We start from the raw sequence: 16,842 nt of genomic DNA on the forward strand, positions 1-16,842 counted from the left end.
AGAAAAAACATGTTTTCCATGTTTAAGGTATGTGCACATTTATTTAAAGAATTTTAAGTTCATTTCTTTGAAATGATTAGTCAAAAAATGACTGTCCATTGACTGGTTATGTACACGGACAGATTTGTTAAGGATATAAGTTATGGCTATAAGTATTAATATAACAATACTGATAATTCTGAAAGGATTCAGATTTTAATATCGCACCAGAAAGTTTTTTGAGGTTTCTTATGCTCTTGATGAGCTCGCAGTTTATCAATCTGCTCTTGAATGAATGAAATGCTAATACTGACACTCCTTCTAACATTTTTTTTTCTTCCATGTTAACTTTATTATTGAACATAGCTTTCTCTCTCTTACGTCACATAGAAGTCAACAGCAAAATCATAATATTTTTAAAAGCAGTATATGTTTAGAATTTCCTATACATCGCTAATTGTTATCAACAGTTCGGTTAATATTGTTATGAATTTTGTATTTAGATAGCTAATTTTAGTAGACTTATAATTAAAATTGCTGTATTTCTACGTGCGACGCAGCGAGAGACAAATTTTGAGAGAAAGCTATGCCAGAAAAGTAAAAATACAGGAGCACATGCATTTAACATTGAATAAATGGATATCTCGGTAATTTGTATTTAAACTGAATAAAATCTAATTGATTACCGTGTCAGTTGTAACCGTAATTCCATCCTCTTGTTGGATGACACATGCTTTTCTTGTACGGAATACTAAATTATACGCATTTTTTGCTGCATTTCATTTAAACTTATTTCCTCGAATTTCATTAGTGATATTTCTCATTCAATTAATTCAGTTCCCACTTCCCGGCAAGGCAAAAATACATAAAACTTCAAAATATTTTTATTAAAAATTGAAAAATATAGAAAAATATGAAACACCAAATACAGTTAAAACAATTAAAAAACAATTTTTACAAATAAAATTAGTGTTTCTACGCAAAAACAAACAATTCGGCCAGCGAGCAAGAAGGTAGATTTTTCGGTGCACAAAACTGAATGTTTACTTTTGGTCCCATTCGGCAAAAAGACACTGACGGTGCAGAAACTGACTTAATTCACTATTCTGGTCTGTTTCAGATGTAAACAAATATGGGTGCTATGATATAAAAAATTACGCTTAGCCGTACTTAAACAACTTTTAAATTGTTGTGTGTGTGATTATGGCAAAGCATCGAGGGCTATCTCGCCTAAGGGAAAGGATGCCTTCGAGGAGGACTTTTTAAGGGAAGCAGGCTCGTATACACGTTGCACATGGGAAAAACCACGAAAACGCCCATGAAGCCTGAAGCCAGCCCGTTCGCGGGATTCGAACCTCGGACCGAACTACCAGTGTTCAGCGACTTTACCGCTAGGCCGCTGGTGGGCCCATTTAAATTGTTGATAATTCCTACAACTATTGCATGCAGATTAGCTAAAGATCATAAAAAACCTTAACCGGGAGATAAGAACAACGTAATTCAATCATTTTTAAAGCAAAAATTAACCAATTTACCAATATATAAGAATAAAAAATAACTTAGCTCAGGGATCCAAGTAATGGAGTGGGTATGCATTGCAACCGAAAAGGAAGGTGAACAACTAACTACATGTTATAGCAGTCCTATATCAAAATTTTAATGTTGTGAGGCTATTGGTTTTTGAGTTATGCGCGATAAATACATACATGCTTACCTACATATAAACTAAATCTCTTCTGAATTACACGAAAAAATCTCTTCTGAATCCATTTTAAATCCTTTTTGCAACCCGTTTTGGGGGAAACCTTTACATTTTTTGCTTTAAAAATGATTGAATTATCTAATTTTAATGTTCCGGTGAAGGTTTTCATGTCTTTAGGTAATTCGCATGCAATTGTTGTAGAATTATGAACAAACTAAGTAGCGAGTTAAGCCTAACGAACCGCCATTTGTTTACATTAGAAACTCGGTAAAATAGTGAGTTAAGTCAGCTTGTGCACTAATTTTAGCGTCAGTGACAAATCTGTCTTCCTACCCGCTGATCGAATGGCCTGTTTTTTTTGCGTAGAAACTTTAATTTTAATTGTAAAAAAAATGCTTAACTGTTTTTAATTGTAATTTCACCTTGTGCGCACAGTTTAAAATTATCTGTTGCATTATTTAATTCCATAGTTTATATATAGCTTTTATAACATTTGGAAGCTACTGTAAACCAAAAAAACTGAGAATTTCATGTTAAATTTTTATTTTATTTGGAGTTGAGTTTATAAAAAATCTGTAATGTTCTCGTGCATAAAATTGTTTAATATTAAAATATTCATCAGATTTTTGGTTCAGCTAGAAAATAGTGCCCATGTAAAGAATTCCATCAAATTTCAAGTATGTACCATTAGCCATTTTTAAAATATCATGCGCGCAAGGTGGAAAAACGACGAAAAATTTTGTCACAAAGCTGATTAAATTACAAAAATATTTGTGGCAACACAAACTTTCTGGTTACTAGTTTCCAAAGCAGCTATATTATGTAGTCAGCTGTAAACGGTTGGAGGTAATTACTTTTAAAATAAATAAAATAACTCAATTCTTGCAACAGTCACATAATTCAAAGCTCATAAGGGGTTTAAGGTGTATGAGCCCCCTTAAGTGCAAATGTTTTTCTTCTTGAAGTTGTTTTTTTCGTTGCAAGTTTACTGCAAGGCTTACAACAAACGCTTATAGAATGGGCTGCTGAGAGTTTTTGTTGAATGTTTTCGAAGCTTTGAGTGCTGTATTTCTCACAGGAATTGAAGGAGTAGCGTTGGGAAGGAAGATGTTTACGGAAATCTTATTTTCTTTACTGGTATTTTCTTCGCATTTATGCATTATTTGTGAGGTAAATATCTTACTGAGTGCTTCTCTGGAAAATGCAGGAGATATTTAGAATACGTATGTATCGCATTGAATTTTGAGTGCATCTTGTCAGAAGCGTGGGTGACATGTTGGTTGTGCTTTAAATTTGTATTTTTCAGACGACTGCTTTTCTCTCCAATAATATATTCTGTTGTCAAAAATTCGGAACAATAGTCACGTGTTAAGCACTTGCTACCGCATGTTTTCGCCATGTGTTATTTTTAAAGAATTAATATAGCGAATGTAAAAATATATATGGCAACACTTATCACTCATCGAAAATTCTAAAGATAGGTTGTTTTTAAATATTTTGTGGTTTTAAAATTTTATGTGGCGGAGGTGAGAGGAAAATGACGTTCAATAAATAAAGGTAAAAAGAACCAAAAAAAAATGTGTAAATGATTTTACGAAACAGAACAGTGATAGGCTGTTAACGTCAACACTTAACACTGTATTGGGAACTCTAAACATATTACAGATTTTGTGATTTCACTTTTGAATTATTGGTGGCGTGTGTGCGAAGAAAGCCATGTTTAATGATAAAAGTTAAAAAGACAAAAATAGTTGCGCTAATATGTGCGAGTGCAAGAGCAGGTTGGTTTACCACTGTGTAAATGCTTCAGCGAGAGCATAACAAACCCTCTGGTGCGATATCTGAATTCTTTCAAGTTTTCTGCCGTCCCCCCTTTATTTTTTAAATCTCTACGAAAAATTGCATTTTTCATGTGCATGATTGAAAATTTCGTAGCCTCAGTCATTTTTGTATTCATGTTGTTTGTTTTTAAAAAAAGTATTATGTTTGCAATAAAAGAATTCGATAAATTCCTGCTAATACACGCAAATTACGTTGGTTTTTGTTGCTTTGATATCTTTAATAAAAGCATGATTTATTTTACAATGCTAAAAATTCGAAGCTTTCTATTTCGTTAAAATAACTTTCATTATGTTTTTCAAGTCCCAAGTTCCCCCCCCCCTTTTTAAATCCAATGGCGGACACTACTATTCAGCATTGGCCACTCCTAAGGCTAGAAATGGTGGCCATTTTGTTGTGGAGGCACCTCCTGGGCGGCTGAAGTTATAAGTTAACTTTTATTAAGTTTTTGAAGGTCATAAAGGTCATGGTTTTTGAAGAACATCTTCCCGGATGCACCGGAAGGGATATGTCGATACTACAATCGCGAGAAAAGGAAACAGACAACTGAGAACATTCCGTTTCCGGGATTCGGGAAACAGACAACTGCCTTTTCCGGCATTCTGTACCGGTCCCAACGATATTGCAGTTAGCACTGTTAACTACAGCAGAATCCCACAGAAACGACTTAATGTGTAGTGATTTCGAGTTATAGAAATATCGAGCTTTTTGGAAGAAGTATTACAGTTTCTCTGAAGAGTCCAAACACAGTTTTACAGAAGAGTCCAATTTAAGTTCTGTTGTCATGTTTAATTTCTTTTCTTTTCTTGTTCGATATTTTCACGCAATGCAACAATTGTAAACCTGGATATAACGCTACCCAGAATAAACTGAAAGTTTAGCTTGTAAGGATCTTAAGTTTTACTAACGTTTATTTTATTTTAAATCTTTACTATCACTTCTTATTTTCTATTTCCAGCCAGAATTAAAAGCTTTAACTTATTTATGCAAATTTGTCTTGCGAACGCCAAGTACTTAAGTTGTGGCTTTTTGCCAAGCAAGAAGAGAGGAAGGAGTTAGTCGAAGCAGGCCGCTTACCTTAGCAGTTTTACTCCGTTGCTGGTTGCCTTCCAGGCCAGAGGTTTAATTCTCGTGATAATTTTTAAACGTATTGTAGTGTTAACAGTTCTCTGTACTACATACGGCCTTTCTGTTAATATACGGCCAATCTTCAAGTTTCTTGTTTATTCATCCAAAGTTAGTTTAGTTAGAATTTAGTTAATATTTTTATATTCTTACATTCAGACCACAAGTGGTTGGTCTCTGTATTCCGAAGTCCGGAAATCATTGTAAAGAGATAAAAATAAAGGGTTTCGTATACCCTTCCTGTGTATCTTGTCTACTTCCCGCATTTATTGAACATAGCTTTAGTAAGCTCCCTGTTCCGAGTCAGGTCATTTAATGTTCACAAAGCAAGTAAGGAGGAACACTGAACCTGATAAGCTGACCCATAAACCTGCTTAACAACAGAAAGAAGGAGTCGTAATGGTAATCGACAGCGGTTACCTGTCATTCTTCAGCCATTTTGTTGAGAGGACGAAAGAGGGGAATTGGAATTTCCACGAAAGAACAAAACGTGCCATCAAACTCATTATACAACAGGTTACAAGAAATGGTGGCACACAGAGCCAAAGTTTCAACTTTGAGAAGAGCCAAAGTTTCAACTTAAAGTTCAACAAAGCTGAAACTTTGACTCTTCTCAAAGTTTCAGCTTTGAGAAGAGTCAAAGTTTCAGCTTTGAGAAGAGTCAAAGTTTCAACTTTGAGAAGAGTCAAAGTTTCAGCTTTGAGAAGAGTCAAAGTTTCAGCTTTGAGAAGAGCCAAAGTTTCAACTTTGAGAAGAGCCAAAGTTTCAACTTTGAGAAGAGCCAAAGTTTCAACTTAAAGTTCAACAAAGCTGAAACTTTGACTCTTCTCAAAGTTTCAACTTTGAGAAGAGTCAAAGTTGCAAAATGAGAATACCATAAAGCAGAGGTTATCAAAATTTTGACTAACGCGTACCATTTAAACAAAAATTGAAATCCTTTAATACCACCACTACAAAGTACTATTACCACCACCAATCTTGAGCAAAGCTCAGATCGCATAAATTTACGAGTGTTAGAGAAAACACTCAATCAGGATGTTTGAAGTTTTAATTTTTGAATTTAATAGCTAAAAATATCTTGCTCCTTTGCGTACCACCTATTTTTCTCTTGCGTACCACCGGTTGAGAACCCATGCCATAAAGCATCTTCGAACAGAACAAGGAAGCGCACGAAGATTCCTACGCATAAATACATACTGTAATTACAGCAATACAGTAGATTTGACTCGTTCCCCCGACTCATCCCTGGTAACAAGCTGATTGTCCTGGAAGATCCCTTGCTATGGATTGCGAAAGATGTGTTCAGACAACACTTTCCCGATTCTTCAGTGGACACTTGAGGGGACTTACTTTTGAGAGGGGTGTCAAGATGCACCCAATTTGTTCTAAGTGTCACCGGCACATATCCTTGAGTGCCTGGAGTTGTCTGTTGTGGACCTTTACGGGTCTCCTAAGCTTGTTTTTGATTTTCTAATGGTGAATGGACTCGTGGACCTCGTCTAGTATATTCTTAGGCATGGAGATTAGTAACAGCAACAACAACAGCAATACAGTAGTTAAAATATACAGTTTGCATTACATAGGCGACGTTAGAAATTATCGCAGTGTAGCTATTGATAAACTACCACATTCGTGGTGTCTTCGTGATGTAACGGGTAGCACACTGGACGCGTATTCGAGAGGTCCAGGTTCGAGTCCAAGAGAAGGCATTGCTCATTTTTATGTCTTCCCCCCCCCAAAAAAAAACCTAATGGCTCTAAAGTGGCGGCCGAACTAAAAGGTGGTGGATGATGATTCTTCACCACCAGGATTTGGCGATTGGGTACCCTAATGCCCAGTAGCCCTTTAAAAGGAGGAGTGTATAAGATGTTTTCTCTCTCTTTTCTGCATGCCTTCGTGGTGTAATGGTTAGCAAACACGGCGCCTATTCGAGAGGTCCAGGTTCGAGTCCTGGGAAGGGCATTGCTCATTTTTCATGTCTTCTGCTTCAAAAATTATCAGGTTCAGTGTTCCGCCTTACTTGCTTTGGGAACATTCAAGAACCTGACTCGGAACAGGGAGCTTACTAAAGCTATGTTCAATAACTGTGGGAAGTAGACAAGATACACAGGAAGGGTATACGAAACCCTTTATTTTTCACTCTTTACAATAATTTTTGTACTTCGGAATACAGAGACCAATCACTTGTGGTCTGAACGTAAGAATATAAAAATATTAACTAAACTCTAACTTAACTTTGGAATAATAAACAAGGGCCTACGTGGAAGATTGGCCGTATATTAACAGGAAGCCGTATGTAGTACAGAGAACTGTTAACACTACAATACGTTTAAAATTATCAAGAGGATTAAACCTCTGGCCTGGAAGGCAACCAGCAACCGAGTAAAACTGCTAAGGAAAGCGGCCTGCTTCTACTAACTCTTTCCTCTCTCTCGCTTGGCAAAAAGCCACAACTTAAGTACTTGGCGTTCGCCAGACAAATTTGCATAAATAAGTTAAAGCTTTTAATTCTGGCCGGAAGTGAGAAAATAAGAAGTGATAGTAAAGATTTAAAATAAAATAAACGTTAGTAAAACTTAAGATCCTTACAAAATAATCTAATTACTTTACAACTTGCAGAAATCGTTCTGCATGATCAGCAGAATGACGTGAGTCTTACACGACTCTCTTGTGTTATGTATCATGTTATACACATTATTTGCTTCTCTTCATTTAAACTTATTTCCTCGAATTATTCTAACTTAATTAATCGGTCCCCAAGGCAAGTTGAAAATGGCATCAAAACTTGAAAATTCTGAAATTAAATTATAAGTTATTTCTCCCGCCTTCTTAGCATGCCTTCGTGGCGTAGTGGTCAGCACGCTCGACGCGTATTTCGAGAGGTCCGTGGTACGAGTCCCGCCGAGGGTATTGCTCATTTTTTTATTTCATCTACTTGCAAATAACTTAATATCTCTATAGTGGCGTCCGACTAAAAGGTGGTGAATGATGTTTCTTTACCAGCAGGATTTGGCGATTGGGTACCTTAAAACCCCAGTCGCCCTTTAAAAGTTGGAGTATATAAGCTATTTCTCCCGCCTTCTTAGCATGCCTTCGTGGTGTAGTGGTCAGCACACTCGGCGCGGATTCGAGAGGTCCGTGGTTCGAGTCCCGGCGAGAGCATTGCTCATTTTTCATTTCTCCTGCTTTCAAAAAATAGTTAATGTCTCTACAAAATATCTCGGTTATTTTTGCTGCACCGGTTGCATTTTGTCATCATTGGACCGGAGTCAAACTTCCTGTATTTTTAATGTTTCATAATGACTATAAAACTTTCTCAAATACAACTACTGGAACCGCGAGGCAGCATTAAAAGTTAGATTTTGTTATTTGTCCAAATTAAAAATATAAATAATATTTATCATTACCAGAACGTGACCATTTTCATCATTCATTTCTGTAATTGGAAGCATAGGGCCACCAGCGGCCGAGCGGTAAAGTTTCTGAACACTTATAGTTCGGTTCGAGGTTCGAATCCCGCGAACGGGCTGGCTGCATGGGTGTTTTCGTGGTTTTCCCCATGTGTAACGTGTATACGAGCTAGTTTCCCTTAGAAAGTCCTCCACGAAGGCATCCCTCCTCTTAGGCAGATAGCCCTAGTATGCTTTGCCATAATTAAATACACACACACACACACACACCTGAACACTGGTAGTTCGGTCCGAGGTTCGAATCCCGCGAACGGGCTAGCTGCATGGGCGTTTTGTTTTGTGGTTTTCCCCATGAGTAACGTATTAATTAATTCGAGCCAGTGTTCCTTAGGAAGTCCTCCACGAGGGCATCCCTTCCTTCCATGTTGTGTCTTAGGACGGAAAACGTAAATAATAATATTAACAATTGGAAGTATATGACTACGACCAATGATTGCAAAAATAAAAGCCTGTTAAGGATGTTTAATTTCCGTTAAATAGGGGGGAGTGTACATATATATACATTATAAGGTATTTCTCCCACTTTCCACTTCCATTTTCTTCCTTTGTGGTGTACTGGTTCTGCACACTGGGCCGGTATTTCCAGAGGTCCGCGGTTCGATTCCCGGCGAAGGCGTTATTAATTTTTCATCTTGCCTGCTTTCAAAAATACCTAATGTCTGTACAACATTACTTTCGGTACTGCGAATTGCAATAAATAAAAAGGCGAGGTGCACAATTAGATGTTATAGCAGTCCCATACCCAAAACTAAAATATACTACGACTAATCGTTCTTGAGTTATGAACGTGCGTTCGTACAACGTCATGAAAATTATGTTCGTACGCGCAGGCGTCATGCCCCCACCCCAAAAAGTCACAATGGATATTTTCGTTGAAATCTGATAACAAAAATTTTTCTTGATTACAATAATTCCATGACTTGATTACAATAAACAAGGGCCTACGTGAAAGATTGGCCGTATATTAACAGGAAGCCGTATGTAGTACAGAGAACTGTTAACACTGCAATACGTTTAAAATTATCAAGAGGATTAAACCTCTGGCCTGGAAGGCAACCAGCAACCGAGTAAAACTGCTAAGGCAAGCGGCCTGCTTCTACTAACTCTTTCCTCTCTCTCGCTCAAGGAAGTAAAAAAGTGGTCGTATGGGATGTTGAGTAATCGAGTCTTATTTGCGGTATTGTACTCTAGCATATGGAACAGCGTGGCTGTTTTTGATGGTGTGGGTGTATTTAATTATGGCAAAGCACACTAGGGCTATCTGCCTAAGGGGAGGGATGCCTTTGTGGGGGACTTTCTAAGGGAAACTGGCTAGTATACACGTTACACATGGGGAAAATCACGAAAACACCCGTGCAGCCAGCCCGTTCGCGGGATTCGAACCTCGGACCGAACTACCAGTGTTCAGCGATTTTACCGCTCGGCCGCTGGTGGGCCTGGCTGTTTTTGAAGTGCTTGAATGGATTGGATTGGATTGTTAATTACGGCAAAGCACACGAAGGCTATCTGCCTAAAGGGAGGGATGCCTTCGTGGAGGACTTTCTAAGGGAAACTGGTTCGTATACACGTTACACATGAGGAAAACCACGAAAACGCCCATGCAGCCAGCCCATTCGCGGGATTCGAAACTCGGACCGAACTACCAGTGTTCAGCGTCTTTATCGCTCGGCCGCTATTGGGCCCCCTTGGATATGAATGAATCATCTTCGATTCGAAGGATTTTAGTAGTGTTGTTTAGGTAAACTTAACTAATGTTACATGGATTTACCGAATGTTACTTGGATGTTACTTGGATTTACCGAAAAAGTGTTCTGTAATTATTTTAGTTCTATTATTACCTGAAATTTAGTTATAAAACAAGTAAACATTTTAGACAAATTTCATTGGACATGAGAAGTAAAGATCAGAGCTCGATGACTACGCGTTACACTAAAAGTAAAAGAGTTAACTAAGAAGAAACTGCAAATTAAGTATTTTTGATGAAAATTCAGAAAATAGAAATTTTCAAATGCTCTAGCAGCTGCTTTTTTTTTTTTTTTTTTTTTTTCTCCTTAATTTAGATCGAAGGGGCCGAGAACTTTCTTGAAGAGTCTTGAATAACAAAACAGAGGAAGATGAAATACTAGGAAAATGATACCACGGGGATTTGGTAAATCCGAAGGAAAGAGCGATCTCCATCAAAAATGAAAGAGTGGGCAGTTTGGCGTCGAGGCAGAAACTGGTTGTTTTTTAACTGAAAGCAATCTCTCAGGCATGGTTTCGAAGATAAATTTCTTCTTAAATTGTATGAGTTCCTTGCTTTAGGAGTGCTACTCTATAAATCCGCTTAGTTTTTTTTTTTTTTTTTTTTTTTTTTCGAACTTAAATTCTTTTTCTCTGGCAGTAGATATTCTGCTGGTTTGTCATCTCTGGCGCACTATTTGTATTTCTTCTTTACTACCAGCATGAAAGACAAGAAAAAAATTACAAGTATGTTATCTGTTATTATCACTAATACCTCTTTGTGATAACAACACGCGATAACTGCTGCTATCATGCAGTTGTGTGGGGCAATTTTAGAAGACTTGTGTGGAAGAGCTGCTTGGCCAATGCAAAGGTTCGCTTGCAGAGATTGTCAAACAAAATGGTGCAACTATTGAGTATATTTTGCTCTTAACTCACTTTCCATACTGATAAGGTGTCCCCCCCTCCTTTCCGCATGTCTTCGTGGTGTAATTGGTAGCATACTCAACGCGTATTCGAGAGGTCCAGCGCTCGAGTCCCGACGAGTCAGAGCACATTTTTCCCGTCTCCTGTTTCGATATAATATAATTACTCTGCTGTGGCGCCCGAACAAAAAGATGCTGAACGATAATTCATCACCAACAAGATTTGGAGATTGGGTCCCTTTATTCCCAGGCGCTCTTTAAATGGGGGAGTATATAAGATATTTTATTCCTCTTTTTCTGATGGTTTCATGCTGTAATTGGAAGTGTACGCGACGCGAATTCGAGAGGTTCAGTGTTCGAATCCCGGTGAGGGCACAGCATATTTTTCACGGTTCCTGCTTCAATATAACCTAATGACTCTACATGCTCAGGCACTTAACAATGTATTTATTTTGTAACGTTACGATGGTAAATAAATCTATATAAATAATGAACAGGGTCAGTGTATTTGTAAGTCATACAAATCTAGAAAATTATTTTGTTTTCCGATCTCGATGAAATTTTGCTCACTTGACCATCAGTACACGAAGATGGTCACTGTTTACATACGATTGTGTAAAACCATCCCATGGAGTCCATACTCAAGGCATTTTTATTAGAGCCCTGTACTTCCGATACCCATCTTGCGTACACTTCATAAATCATGAGTTAATATGGCCTTTGTTACGTTTTCACTATCAGTTGAATTCATGCTAAGCAGCGAATTTATAATTGTTATTTTACTGAAAGTAAATATTAATATTTCTACACAATTTCGATTTTAATACTAAGCCATCTATCATAGTTTGACATCGCCGTTGTTGTGTTCCAGCAGTTAGTTGATATTAAAACTATCAGATGGCGTTGTGTTCATTCCCTCGTTAACCTTTTGAGGCTGGTTGCAGTAAAAGCTACCAAAGGACGGGGAATCTTGAACCGAATGCTTTTCCCCCCTTTAAGAAATCACCTCCTATTTGCAACAAAGATTCTTGTGTGTAGTTTAGTGGACTTTCAGAGGGGTGCCTCTATGTTGCAAAAGGAAGATCTTTGAAAGAGATAAGTGGTTAAAACCCCAGGGACGTCAAATTTGACATTTTACCCAACTTTTCAGCCTAGAAAATGGGGGAAAAAGACATGGCCACTAAAGTGGACAAACCCGTCTTTTCAAAGAGAGGACTCTATGGCCACTATAATGACATCCCGTCTTCAAAAGGTTAAATCAACTTCTCAGAACAGTAGCGAACCTTAGAAGCAGAATTTAAGTACACTTTATATTAGTTTTTCGCAAATATTTCCAAAACAGTTACAAGGTATTTTCTCCCTTCTTTCTGCATGCCTTCTTGCTGTAACCGTTAACGTATTCGAGAGATTGATGATTCTTCACCACCAGTATTTGGCGATTGGGTCCCCTAATCTCCAGTCGTCCTTTAAAAAGGGGGAGGATTTAAGTTTCCAGAAGCGACCCACCTAAACAAACAAGTTGGTTTTATGGTCATAACAGGCCACGCCCAATAGGTATCAGTAGCGGGCACAGCCCGACCCGCCTAACCAAACAAGATGGTCTTATGGTCATGACAAGCCACGCCCAATCGGTATTTTCTCCTTCCTTTCTGCATGCCTTCATGTTGTAACGGTTAGCACACTCGCCGTGTATTCGAAAGGTCCAGGTTCGATTACCGGCGAGGGCATTGCTCAATTTTCATGTTTCCTGCTTTGAAAATCCTAATGACTCTACATGGTATTTCGAAAAAGCTACGCAATTCCCCTAGAAAAGCCTCTTTACTCTGCATAGGCTAGGCCAACGCCTACACAAGGTATAACATTTCGTGCGACACCTTTTGTTTACTTTGTTACACCTTTTGTTTATGATTGTTGGTGCATGGTGGTGGCAGATGAACGTCCAATACTTGTAATTTATTCAGGACTACAGAAATTTGTATCAGATTCTATGGTAACAGCGATTCCGCATGTTGAATAATAACACCCATCTCAAGATCTGACTTTTGGTGGATCTTTCAATCAGAAACTCTTGAGACTTACTTAAGAAATCATTTCACGTTCAATGAGTTAGCTGGGTGGACAATCTAGGAGCATCAACTCTTTTACGATCCACGGCCGGAAATCCTTTAAAGTCCTCCTTTGCTTTTTATTTTTTGTGCCGGGGCGCACCATTCTACGATATCCCTTTACTTCACCACTCATTTAATGCAAACAGGTACGAAGCTCATCTATCAGGAATTCCGCTCAGCGTGTGATGGCGCACCGTCCGGAATTGTCAAGCTGCTGGTGTCGAGGAAAGAGGTAATCGTTGTAGCTGGGACCCTTCGCAACCTGAATGCTTAATCGTCGCTGCTGTTTGGTTCTCTCTTGTTTGGTATTCCGAAAACGCTGCCTTCTTATGCAAATGATCCCGGAGGCGGTTTCTGTTCTGTTTCATTGCATCTGTCGGCTTTCTTCATTTCAGTTTATGTTTTTATTTGGTGAAGGAATGAAAGTAACTCGGAGTCTGATTATTAATTTTCTCGTTTACACTTCTTGGGGAGATCGTCGCATATGTGCTTCAGAGAACCAAGCGTAAAATTGTTTAAATTGAGTACATTGTTTCTCTACGGACAACTAAAATGTAAAACTATGACAAATTTTTACTTCTTCGTACAATGTAAAGGAAGTTTTATAATCGCGAAAAATTTTGGCTATCAGATTTCAACGGAAATATCCATTTTGACTCTTCCCCCTCCCCCCTTATCTGTACGTAAATAAAGGATTCTGTATTTCAAATAAGTAAATGATTTTTTCATTCCTAAACGGATTGTAAAATGGATTCAAAATCGGTTTAAATGGATTTTCTTCCAGGATGTCTGTACGTACACTGCGCCAAAGAAAAAAAATCTGATGTGTACACCACATGACTTCCTTGTACGGAATATTAAATTATACGCAGTTTTTCTTGCATTTCATTTAAATTTATTGGATTGAATTAAATCTACTTCGCCGACAGCGCAAAAACCACAATAGAATAAATGCGTTCTTTAAAATTCACTCTAGTATTTGTTTACCATAGCGAAACTCTGGCGCTGGATTCACTTAACGGTATTAATAATTATATGACAGTTAACTTATATGATAATTATATAACGGAAATGAAGTTAACTGTTATATAATCCAATAATTATATAACACTTAACTTATATATTTCATTCATATTATAACTCATAATGCACACAATTTATATCATTTAAAGAATAGAATTATATAATCGTTGCTACATGTTCTATTCAAATACTATAATAAAGCTAGAATGATGTATAAAAGAAATTAAGCAAACAAAACAAAAAAGAAACAGTTTTTAAGAGACGATTGAGTATTTCTCATTTAATTAATTCAGTTCTCACTTCGCGAGAAGGCAAAAATGCATAAAACCTCAAAATATCTATATTAAAAATTACGAAGTAAATCTTAAACACTTATTTCCTCGAAAAAATTCCAGAAAGAATTAAGCATGATTTAATTGGCAATAATAAATGAATGCGTTGTCTTTGTTGTTGGGAAGCTAAGTTTCTCTAGATTGGCAACAAATCCACTAGTCTCCGGTTTCAAATGTAAACATCAATGGCCGCCATATGAAAAAGGCTTAGCGGCACTTAGACAACTTTAAAATTGTTGTTAATTCTAAAAATATTGCATACGGATTTACTAAAGGCATAAAAACCTTAACCTGAAGATAAAAACAACATAATACAATCATTTTTAAAGCAAAAAGTGTACAATTTACGAACATATAAGAGTAAAGAAACTGAGATCGCTGAGCCGGGTAACAGAGTGGATATATATATAAATATATTTATATACGTTTGGTGCGGCCGATTGCAACCAAAATACGAGGTGCACATCTACATGTTATTGCAGTCCTATATACAAAATTTCAACGTTCTGAGGTTACTGGTTTTTGAGTTATGCGAGATACGTACGTACGCTCGTACGTACATACGTTCGTAGAGACGCCACGAAAAATTCTCTTCAGAATTCATTTTAAAGCAGTTTTATAATTTTTTTTTGAAGAAAAAGAGTATTTTATTCTGTCCTTACGTACAGATATCACGCAAAAACATCGTTAAATTGCATTCGATAACTGTCAGAATGGATATTTTCGTTGAAATATGCTGCCTGAAACTTTTCGCGATTACAATACTTCCTTTTTACTTCGTACAAGGAAGTAAAAAGAGGGACAGTTCTATATCTCCCGTTCTATTGAGCCGATTGAGGAAATTCAACTTGCTTTTTTTATGGCTCGAAATAAGATATGTATTGTATATAGCATTGTTCTAATATATGTATTTTATGTTCTAATATATTAATATTCTAATATGTTCTAATATATTAATATATGTATAGTAGTATATGTATTTTGACACAAAATCGGACTTTTCTGAAATGAAATGGCCATGTTTTTCCATATTTTGATTCTATCACTGAAATTATGCGAAACTGCCAAATTTTAAAAAAATCATACCAGTAGTTAATTAAAATTTTACCTCCTCAATGTTAACCGAATTTGATATATATTTATTATTTCTTTTTTATTAAACGTACTTGATTCCTTCTTCCAGAATTCGAAATTAAGGTTCATTATAAATAAAATTCGCCCATTTTTATGATTTATTTTTAAAATTTGTATTTTAAAATAATTTCTATAAATTTTTCGAAAAAAATTTAATTATAACCTATACAAGTTTTACCATCATCTTAAAGAAGATGTATTTCTAAGTACACCCGCAAAAAATTTCAGTTTTTTATTCAAAATTTCCCAAGATATATGTGAATTTACATATTGGCACGTTTTGAAATTTCGCATATTCGTTATAAGCGATGATAACGCGAAATGTGGTTTACACAGTTTGTGACAATTATTAGAAATAATGAACGATGACTTTTTTTTTCCGTTCGTTTGCAATGAAAAAAAGGAAAGGAAAATAAGTTGCTATAAAATAAAGAAGTTCGCAAAGTGAATTATTCTTGGCGCAAACGGAAAAAAATCTGCGAAGATAAATTTTTAAATTTCTCCATAAATTTCGCACCAGTTTTTACAAAACGTAATATTTAGGTATAATTTGAGTCGTAGAATCGAAATATCGAAAAAAAACTGGCATGTCATGTCAGAAAAAGTCATTTTGTGTCAAAATACCTATATTAGAACAGTGCTATATGCAAATCTAATATATATCTTAAGTCGTGCTTTCGAGACATGAAAACGTAATTCGAATTTCGCAAACGGTGCAGTAGAACGGGGGATATAGAACTGTCCCCCCCCCCCGCGGTGTACACATGGAGGTAGGAAGTAAGATGGAGTCGCCCTAAACAAGTTTCTCCGTACCCTGCTCTGAAGCACCGGCGATCCCTACGTTAAATAGTATTTGACTTTCTCTGAACATTTCTGAAAGGGAATAAAATAATTTTTTTTTAAAGTATTATTTAAAACTTGTAACTGAGTTATTATAAAATGTAAAGGGAATAATTCTTTTAATTATACTTATCAGATTTTTTTTTTTTTACCCTTCATTTCAACAATACATATTCCAAAACTCTTTATTACGTTCTTAAGTGCGCACCTCATAGCATTTGCTTTACAATACCTTTTAACAGATTCCTTTCCAATACGAACAATTCTTGCTTAAATAGTTTTATAACGTATTTGTCAACGGGATTTCAATTTATGTTTACAATTCAATATTAAAGTTATTATATATTTAGATAACATTTATAATCATTATAAATTAGATACATTTAATCATTAGATTTCTTCACAGTACTTTCACAGTTGTTTATAAGTGAATAAATTCTTCATTTCAAATACATTTATAAATAATTTAATGAATATTTTAAGTATTTTGTCAAAGGCAGATACATGCTTTTTGCAAGCACATGCATAAATACCCATACATATTTCCTATTTATCATTTACGGCATGTGCAAATCTTTAATTTCTGTGCATTCACTATATTTTTCGTGTAAAGTAATTTACACTAATTTAGCATACACCCGA

At 36.4% G+C, this 16,842-nt stretch overlaps 1 protein-coding gene and 1 non-coding gene across 2 annotated transcripts in view; both read left to right on the forward strand.

The window, feature by feature from the left end:
- Positions 1 to 16,842, forward strand: part of Invadolysin (leishmanolysin-like peptidase, invadolysin) — a 578,826-nt gene that overhangs the window by 168,182 nt on the left and 393,802 nt on the right. The window lies entirely within an intron of this gene.
- TRNAP-CGG (transfer RNA proline (anticodon CGG)) lies at positions 7,735 to 7,807 on the forward strand. The gene has a single exon. It is a non-coding gene; the product is annotated as a tRNA-Pro (tRNA).

The sequence above is a fragment of the Stegodyphus dumicola genome, chromosome 10 (assembly GCF_044657685.1).
Source record: "Stegodyphus dumicola isolate Sdum_Otavi_A_Nest chromosome 10, ASM4465768v1".
Lineage (NCBI taxonomy): Eukaryota > Metazoa > Arthropoda > Arachnida > Araneae > Eresidae > Stegodyphus > Stegodyphus dumicola.